Below are 10,557 nucleotides of genomic sequence, written 5' to 3' on the forward strand. Positions count from 1 at the left end.
ATCCCTCTTAAGGACTGGAGCCCAAAACTGCACTGCATACTCAAGGTGAGGCCTTACCAGGGACCTATAAAGGGGCAAAATTATGTTCTCATCCCTAGAGTCAATGCCCTTTTTTATACAAGACAGCACTTTATTTGCTTTAGTAGCCACAGAATGACACTGCCTGGAATTAGACAACTTGTTATCAACAAAAAACCCCAGATCCTTCTCCATTAAGGATACCCCCAACACACTACCATTCAGTAGATAGTTTGTGTTTATATTATTCCTACCAAAGTGCATAACTTTGCACTTATCAACATTGAACCTCATTTTCCATTTTGCTGCCCAGTTATCTAATTTTGTCAAATCACTCTGCAAAGCGGCAGCATCCTCCATGGAACTTATAGTTTTGCACAATTTTGTATCATCAGCAAAAATAGAAACATTACTCTCTATGCCCCCCTCCAGGTCATTAATAAACAAGTTAAAAAGCAAAGGCCCAAGGACTGACCCCTGCGGTACTCTACTAACCACACTGGCCCAATTAGAAAATGTTCCATTTACAACCACTCTTTGTAATCTATCCCTCAGCCAGTTCTCTATCCAATTACAAATATTATGTTCTAGGCCAATATTCCTTAATTTGATCATTAACCTTCTGTGAGGTACTGTATCAAACGCTTTAGCAAAGTCCAAGTAGATGACATCAACTGCCATTCCCGCATCAAGGTTCCTACTCACCTCCTCATAAAAGGCGACTAAATTAGTCTGGCAAGATCTGTTACGCATAAAACCATGCTGGCACAAACTTATAGTATTGTGAACTGCAATGTATTCAAGTACCCTATCCCTTATTACCCCTTCCAAAAGTTTTCCTACTACTGATGTCAGACTAACAGGCCTATAGTTTTCAGGCTGAGAACGGGATCCCTTTTTAAATAACGGCACCACATTAGCAATCCGCCAGTCTCTTGGCACCATGCCAAACCTCAATGAATCCTGAAAAATTAAGTGAAGAGGTTTGGCAATCACAGCACTCAGCTCATTTAATACCCTGGGATGAATCCCATCCGGCCCTGGACCTTTGTTTACCTTTACATGTTCAAGTCTCTTTTCAATTTCTTCCTGAGTGACCCACGCGTCAGTAGCTAAATTACTAGAACTGGGCATATTACAAGGGAAGCCTTCATTATCTGGCTCCTCAGATGTATAGACAGATGAAAAATAAGAGTTCAAAATTTCAGCTTTTTCCCCGTTCTCATCAACCAACGTACCCCCCCGTGATAATAAGGTTCCCACCCCTTCTTGCTTCATTTTTTTACTATTCACATAATTAAAAAATAATTTAGGATTCTTTTTACTTCTAGCTGCAATATCCCTTTCCATTTCTATTTTAGCTTGCTTGATAGCTTTTTTGCTGCTTTATTTGCCCCCCTGTACCTGATGAAAGTCCCTGCTGTCCCAGCTAACTTGAATGCCCTAAAAGCACGTTTTTTCTTACCAACCTCAACAATAACACTTTTATTCAGCCATAAAGGTTTTGCTTTGCGATGCCTCTCCTTGCTTACAAGGGGGATATACTGTTGTGTATACCTACAAAGCAATGTTTTAAAGATGTTCCATTTTCCTTCTGTGCCTAACCCCATGAGAAGCCTTTCCCAGTTGACACATTGCAGAGATGCCCTTATGCTGGCAAAGTCTGCACGTCTAACATTGAGCGTTTTAGTTACTCCCTTATAGAGCTGTCTCTGCAGCATTATCTCAAAGGAGACCATGTTGGGATCACTGTTCCCCAAATGCCCCCCCCACACAAATGTTAGAAATTAGTTCATTATTATTAGAAATCACCAGGTCCAAAATAGAGTCATTCCTAGTGGGTTCTTGAACCGCCTGAAATAAAAAGTTGTCATTTAGCATATTTACAAACCTACTAGCTTTTTCTGACTTAGCCACCCCATGATCAAATTGAGGAATATTGGCCTAGAACATAATATTTGTAATTGGATAGAGAACTGGCTGAAGGATAGATTACACAGAGTGGTGGTAAATGGAACATTTTCTAATTGGACCAGTGTGGTTAGTGGGTACCACAGGGGTCAGTCCTTGGCCCTTTGCTTTTTAACTTGTTTATTAATGACCTGGAGGTGGGCATAGACAGTATTGTTTCTATTTTTGCTGATGACACAAAATTGTGCAAAACTATAAGTTCCATGCAGGATGCTGCCGCTTTGCAGAGCGATTTGACAAAATTGGAAAACTGGGCAGCAAACTGGGAAATGAGGTTCAATGTTGACAAGTGCAAAGTTATGCCCTTTGGTAAAAATAATATAAACGCGATCTATCTACTGAATGGGAGTGTGTTGGGGGATCCTTAATGGAGAAGGATCTGGGGGTTTTTTGTAGATCACAAGTTGTCTAATTCCAGGCAGTGTCATTCTGTGGCTAAAGCAAAAAAAGTGCTGTCTTGTATAAAAAAGGGCATTGACTCAAGGGATGAAACATATTTTTGCCGCTTTATAGGTCCCTGGTAAGGCCTCACCTTGAGTATGCGGTGCAGTTTTGGGCTCCAGTCCTTAAGAAGGATATTAATGAGCTGGAGAGAGTGCAGAGACTGCAACTAAACTGGTAAAGGGGATGGAAGGGTTAAACTATGAGGTGAGACTGTCAGGGTTGGGGTTGTTTTCTCTGGAAAAGAGGCGCTTGCGAGGGGACATGATTACTCTGTACAAGTACATTAGAGGGGATTATAGGCAGATGGGGGATGTTCTTTTTTCCCATAAAAACAATCAGCGCACCAGAGGCCCCCCCTATAGATTAGAGGAACGGAGCTTTTATTTGAAGCAGCGTAGGTGGTTTTTCATGGTGAGGGCAGTGAGGGGGTTGGGGAATGCCCCTAGAGATGGGGTAATGGCAGACTCTGTTAGTGCCTATAAGAGGGGCCTGGATGAGTTTTTGAACAAGCAGAATACCCAAGGCTATTGTGATACTAATATCTACAGTTAGTATTACTGGTTGTATATATAGTTTATGTATGTGAGTGTATAGATTGGTAAGTTTAGGTTGTGTGCTGGGTTTACTCGGATGGGTTGAACTTGATGGACAATGGTCTTTTTTCAACCCTATGTAACTATGTAACTATATGTGTTGCTCCCCAAGTCTTTTTACATTTGGCTGTTGTTCACGAGTAAGAAATGTTGGGGGGCCCTGCCCTACAGCATCACTGCAAAACAGCTCAGAATTTAAGATTCAAACACCATATCATCCTCACTTGATGCTGCCAACTCCTTAGTCCAAGTCTGATGCATGCAAACATTCTATAATCTATATCATGGTCCTTTGCACTTTTTACTCCTTGTTTTTCCAGTTGTGCCACAAATTGGATAGATTTTTTAGTATCACTATATACAGGAGTTCCATTAGGCAACCAAATCCTTTAGTTTAGCCGGATACATCAGTGAAAAGTTAATATTTATAGAAATTAATGACTCAATGTGTGTGACTGATATAATAAAGACTTGATTTTTTTTCTTTTTTACTTCAGTCCTTTTTCCAAATTTTTATATATGCTTGAAAAATTAGATAATTTTTCCGTATTATTAAGAAATGTCACAGTGACAACTCTAGGCTTGGCTTTATGCATGTCTTTAATTGCAGCAGTCCTGTTCAGTCTTTTCAACAACAATCCATAGAGATACTATTAGGTTCAGGGAGAGACCCAGCCTGAGTCTGGCAGTGAGAGAAGCGATAATATTGATGGGCCTGTAACTGGCAGAGCTGGCACTTTGGCTCCCTAGGGAGTGTGTGAGTGCTGTGCCTGCTGGGAAATACTCAGTTAACTCTGTAATCACCCCCCCCATTCATTTTCAGAGGGATTTCATTAATGGGGATTAAAGAATGGGAAGTTAAAGAGTTAACAGGAAGGTACTGTCTAAATAATGAGCTTGCCCTGTCCTGTCTGATAGGGGAAGATAAAACAAGTTCCACTGGTTATAAAGTTTTATTCCTGATTTCCTGATGACGAGCTGAGCTGCTCCATCTGCCTGAGCATTTATACTGATCCGGTATCCCTGCCCTATGGCCATAACTTCTGCCGGGGCTGCATTGGGGGGGTGCTGGGTACCCAGGAGGAGTCTGGGGCTTATTCCTGCCCTGAATGCAGAGCTGAGTATCAGTAGTGCCCTGCTGCTAAATCCTGTCTATTAACTCAGTGCAGCAACATCACATCCCACTAACATATTTCTCTCTTATCAGTTATAGGGACCTATTGGTTACAGGAGCAAAATGATCATTATCAGTTATTATAGTGCCAGTGGCACAGCTCTTGCATTAGTTTGTAATAAACAGGGGTCCTACAACTGATATAAAGAGATCAAGGAATATAAATGACCCCCTGTACCCCCATCCTGATGATTTAAGATTGTTCCCCCATAATAAGTGGTAATGCTGATAGGTCATCTAAATGGGCAGAGCTGCCACTATTGCCATCTATAGAGTACATAGGAATTTACGAGTTAACAGGAAGTCAAAGTCCAAACAATCTGGATGTGGGTCGGATCTCAGAGACATTACTCACAGGCTTAGCTGGGATTTTGACTGGGGTAGAGGGAAGGATCCCTGGGCAGGAGGCTACAGAGCTGGTACTGGATATAAACACGGCTGGGAATCATGTATCTGTATCAGGGGATGGGAAATCTGCTTCCTACTCACGTACAGACCAGCGTCGCCCACAAACCCCAGAGAGATTTCAGGTTTCTCAGGCTTTAAGCAGCAGGAGTTTCCCCTCAGGGCGACATTACTGGGAAGTGGAGGGCAGTGAATCAGGGGACTGGAGGGTAGGGGTGGCCTATCCCAGTATAGAGAGGGGAGGGGTTCAGTCCTGCATTGGGAATAATAACAAGTCCTGGTGTTTGTACAGAGGGAATAATAACTATACAGTGACACATGACTGGGAAGTCACACAGTTACCCCACGTCCCTTCCTGCAGGAGAATCAGGATCTCATTGGACTATGAAGCCGGACGTCTGTCCTTTTATGGGCTGAGTGAGCCAATCAGGCACTTACACACCTTCACTGCCTCCTTCACTGAGCCCCTTCATGCTGCATTCTGGGTAAGGAGGGATGGTGCCTGGGTGAGAATCATTAGTTAGGGCCCCACCCACTGCCCAGCAGGAACCCCATTCCCAGAGCTGCCCATAGCCCTGTGATGCCAGGAAAGGAAGTGCAGGAGCCATTTATGTTGAGCAGTGCCCCCTGGCATTGACTGGGCAGCCTTTTAAACTAAGAGACCACCAGAATTAAATGTATTTCTTATAACATTTTAAAATATTTTCCACATATACGTGTGTGTATATGTGATTACTGTAGAAATGGTAATGTTTAATCTACACCAGTCAGGAGCAGGGATCCCTCAATAAATAATGAAATAACTGGTTACCTTTCCAGCCATATATATCACTATGTGGCATCCAATCAAACTCTGCACACTTTTACCTGGATTAATTATCCGTTTGAACACATTTGTTTGGATCCCTTCTGCATTAACCCTAAAGGTTCTTTACTGAGCTGCTGACTGGACTGTTTGTAAGTTAATCATTTTGTTAGTCGGAGAGATGGAGGCAGAAAACGTTTTATATAAATATGGGATGTTTAGTCAGGGGCTATGAGCAAACTCACTGGAAATGTCAGCGCAACAGACTGGCCTAGGGGGAAATGACTGTTAGGTCTGGCTCTTATTGTCAGCTCACAGTACCTGGATATTTATTTCCCAGTAAGAGAAAAAAATCCAGTCCCAAAATCTCATCCGTGCTCTGTTCATTTCAGTCATGTTAGAGCCAGATGAACTTCCTATACGTAATCACTTCAAATTTCTGTCCCATTTCTGAAATAATCATGTTACTCTTCAGTATCCACCTCAGCAATCTGTTTGTCTACAGGCCACTTTCTGTCAGTTGCTGACAGTTAGCTCTAATACATGGGGGATACAGAGGAGCAACTTGACTGTTCCAAAAATGGGATAGAATTTTTAATTGATTATATATAGGAAATTAGGTCCAACATGGGGGTTGCTAAGTCAGGATAATACTGGGGATTTATCTGCACCTCACTGGCATCCAAATAGAGCAAAATATTTCAACAACAGCAGATTTCTTTAAATCCTTCACTTTCAGCCAATTCATACACTTCTCTCATAGATTAAATTGCTAGAAAATGTGGTAAAAATAAATCTTTTTAACTGCTGAAACAAGCAAATGTTGGTTTTGGGTGCAAAGAAAAAGAATCCTGGTGAAAGTTTATTCAAATGCCTCCAGATGGGGTCACTTCAGTTTGTGCAGCACCTTTGTTACTGCTGAAGAAGTCCCCCCCTCCCAACTCTGTGTAATCTGAGCTCCCAGCAGCCAGAGCTGCAGCAGGAAGCTACCTCGACCGAGCTAAAATGGCAGCTGCTATCTTAAACAAACAGAGGGAGCTTCTAGGGTTGTTACTCAGGCAGGTAAAGCTTTCTGCAGAATAAATATAGGGTTCTAGGTGGCACTAATGTGGCAAATCTATTGGCAGTAAAATGCCAAAATGCCTTTCCTTCTTTTTAGATTAGCACTTTCCAAAATCACTGTGTAACAATTGAAAATTTGAGAATAAATCTTAAACTAAATAAATGTAACAATTATATAGCAACAACTAGCTGTGTCTTTTACTTTTCTTATAATAGTACTGAACTGCATTCATACATACACATGTAGGGACCCCAAAGAATTGGGCCCCTTCAGGATTGGTTCCCCTTTAGACAGGCACCATGAGGGTGGCCTTATGTGATTTGGACACCTAAAGGTGGTCCTAGCTGTTTATGTGTGAAAAGGGAGTTTCCCTGTTATGCAGCAGCAACCACTAGGTGGCAGTGTGCTGCAATATAAAAAGGGCTGACACCCATTTTGTGAAGGTCTTAGTCCTGGGACTGCTTCTTGTAAAGAAGCGTATAACAGGCTTGTGTTCTAGTACAGGAGGTACTGTAACAGGTCACTCTATGAGTGACAGGCAGGCTAGAGAGAACGGGCAGTGATCGCCCCAACAGGAGAGAGAGGGGTTAAGACCCCCCAGCACTCATGGCTGGAGTTAAGGACCTGTAGTGTGCAGTAAGAGGAGCCAAGTCAGCACCTGGGAGTGTTCCCAGTGAAGGGGCCCTACGCGTGGACCGGGGTGAGTTCCTAGGTGGGATCATCCGACGGAAGTACCGGGGGGAGCCCAAAGAGAGAGCCGTCTGTGTGACATCCTCTGAAGTGTTCTGCCTGCATCAATAAACAAGTTCATCTGGTTCATCATCATAACCAGTGTCTGTTATAACTATCCTTTCTCTAATATATTTGTGTAAGTACTATGGTCAACAACCACTCACCAAGGTGATATTTTAAGTATATTTAATGTGTGGAAAAGAGTTACAGAAGTTACATACAAATTACCAATGGTTTAGCCAGTCACAAACAATATTGACAGCTTCCCAATACAATACAAAGTATGTATGTATTCATTTAAAGTGGTAAAAATGTATGAATGCATGTGTGTTAGAGTAAATGTGTGTAAGTGAGAGCGTGTGTGAGTGTGTAAGGGTGTGTGTCTGTATAACTGTGAGACCAGCCTTTTGTTGCTGATATATATCCCTGTTGGAAACCCCCCCATTGTATTACCCCTAAGACCATATGTTTCCGATCAATCACATTCTAGACTTAGGGAATGATGGTATATGTGAGGGATAGTGTGAATTGGAAAGTCAGTGTGCACATTAGAACCATGTTAACCCATTCAGGCCTGGGATACAACTTATTTTGCAATACCCAATATTTAACATTTCCCCCTTTGCACACTGACTTGACAAGAACATAATATTTGTATGCAAACTAGAAAATAAGAGAGAGAGTCCTTGAAAACCCAGTCTACAAATTTCCAGGAATTCTTTGCAATGTGCCAAATGTTCATTGTACAAATGACAACTGATGTAATATCATGTAATGAGATGGTAAACAGTGATAAATTAAAACATTTAAAATAATCTATTATCTATAGGCGGTTCCATCCACTGGTCATCCATTCACAGCCTCTTGGGTTGAGTTTAAAAATCTTTCATTACAGTCTTTGGTCATAGCCCTGTGTTTAACTGCAATTGAAACTGTAACTGCAACTGTACTTTCTTACCTCACCTTTCATGGTGTTGCATTAAAGTCTGTCAGCAAACATCAAAAGTGACAAATAAAAATATGGTACTCAATTATGGGAGTCAGTTTTACCAAGTTACAGTCTCTGGCATTCCTTGTTACATTCTGTTACTCCATATTCATCAAACATTTCCCCTGTGAATGAGTCCAGATGGGCTCCCTGTAGCTTGGGTAAATCCCCGGCACCCTGCACCCCTTTGTCCTGTAGGGCCCAACGGATTTAAGCTTTGACTCTTATAGTAGATCCGCCACTAAGCACCTGTATAGAATCAGGGAGTTGTACCCGTACCGGCATCACCAATGCCCCTCTGGGGTTCTTGGCATTTTTGCAGCCATAACGTAGGCCGTACCCAATGAGAGGAAGGTGTGACTTGAATATACAGTAATAACACAGATCATAGAAACAACAGTCTGTTAGAGACTGAACCCGACACAGACAGAATCAGGAGGGATGAGACAGTCACTTTGTGAACAGTTCATAATCAAATTATTTCTCAGGTAACCCATATGAATGTTATCTTTCAAGTATAATTTCCCCCTGAGTCACAGTCTGTGTTGCAAATCACTTTACACCATAAGCTGCACTTCCCTTCATAGGATGTTGTTCCTCTTCAGTTGTTTTGCAGAGTCTTGTCCAGCGCGGCCTATAGCTACTGCTAAACTGCACATTTATACTAATCTAATAAAATTCTATCACTGTATTACCATGCCATTCTCATTCATATGATGCTATGCATTTCATGATTAATAATGTCCTTCATATTGAAAATCATAAATATCTTATGTAAATGTATGAAAAAACATAAATAGGAAAATAATTATAAAGAAAAATGAAAACATGTAAAAATGATGCCTTCTTCCCAGTACTTAAAACATGTTTAAGGCATAGACATAAAAATAATTATTGTCCATTCATTTCTTTAACCTGTTAAAATGTTGTAAGTAATAACTATTTCCCTGGTCCCAACATAATTGCATATTAAGGAAACATTCTTAAACTGTATAATCTGTTATCTATCGCAGGATGTTTTTATCCATGTGATACTTTTCCACATGATCAACACATTTAATATTTCCTATAAAATATAAAAGTAATATTTCAGCAGTTGATGTTATTCAGATGTTTCTTCTCATCCAGATCAATGTCTAAGGTGTATTACCTGTACAATGAAATGTTAAATCCCCAAATAATGATACCACATATACATGTTGTTAAAACAAGAATGAGTCCTTTGTTCTTTGCTGGGAAATGTATTTGTCACTGGTGTCTTATGGTCTTTTGTTTTTCATTAGTGTTAATATAACTATTGAGAAACACATACACTTTATACCCTGTATTAACTATATCATATATATGTAGCCCACTTTAGAGAATTTGCTGCTACCTGCTGAGATCTTGTGGCGCTTACAGGGATCCTGAGCCCCGCTTACTATGGGGAACAGATGTTGCTGTACTATTTGGCGTGCCTCCACCCAGGATAGGGATAGAACTATAACTCCCCTCCTGAGAACTTGATATTGTACTTCTGCTTTGGGGACTCCCAGCACTCCTGGCACCTTGCCCCCTCCCTGGGGTAGTTGCTTACCCGGCAGTGTGGATCCTCCAGATAGTAAGACAATGCACTCTGGTATTATGCCGAACCAAGTGATTTCTTTATTTGCAGAATGAATGACAGATAGGCTTTGCAGGAGTTACAGAACACGTCAGGGAACACTCTTTTCCTTAGGGGACCCTCTCTCCTGGGATACCGTCAATACTCCAGCCAGATGACCCTCTTTTGGGATTCCCTCCGGTACTTCACGCCAGAAGCCCCTCTCTAGGGCACTTCCCGGTACTCCCGCCAAGCGGACACCCCCTTGAGACCTCACCCCGGAATATCACCCGGCTATCCCCCGGATTAGGCAAATCACCTATTACTACCACTTGGTTCCCTGACTCCAGCAATCAGTGCTGGGAGATCTTAATATCATTAAATCTCCTGTAGGGGCCAAGCTGCCCAGCTAAATGGCCTATCTACCACTCCTAGAGCGGTCTATAACCTTTAGCTTACTAACTACTCCTGGCCTGTAGCTGGCCTCTTGCCAGAGGGGTCCCAGGCAGGAAGACCTGGCTGCACAAGGCTGCACAGCCTTATATACTGTGTGCACCACCCTGTGGCCATAACCCTGAACTGCAGGGATACTCCCTTTCTTAACACAAAATCAACTAGGACCACCCTTAGGTGTCCAATTCCCTAAGGCCACCCTCTAGTGCCTGTCAAAGGAGAACCCATCCTAGGGGCCCAATTTTGGAGATCCCTACATATACATCAGTAGTATTTGTGTATAGTATGGAACCACATGTGTCCTTGTGTAATAGGATAGCAAAGCCCAT

The sequence above is a fragment of the Xenopus tropicalis genome, chromosome 1, assembly GCF_000004195.4.
Source record: "Xenopus tropicalis strain Nigerian chromosome 1, UCB_Xtro_10.0, whole genome shotgun sequence".
NCBI classification, from domain to species: Eukaryota; Metazoa; Chordata; class Amphibia; order Anura; family Pipidae; genus Xenopus; species Xenopus tropicalis.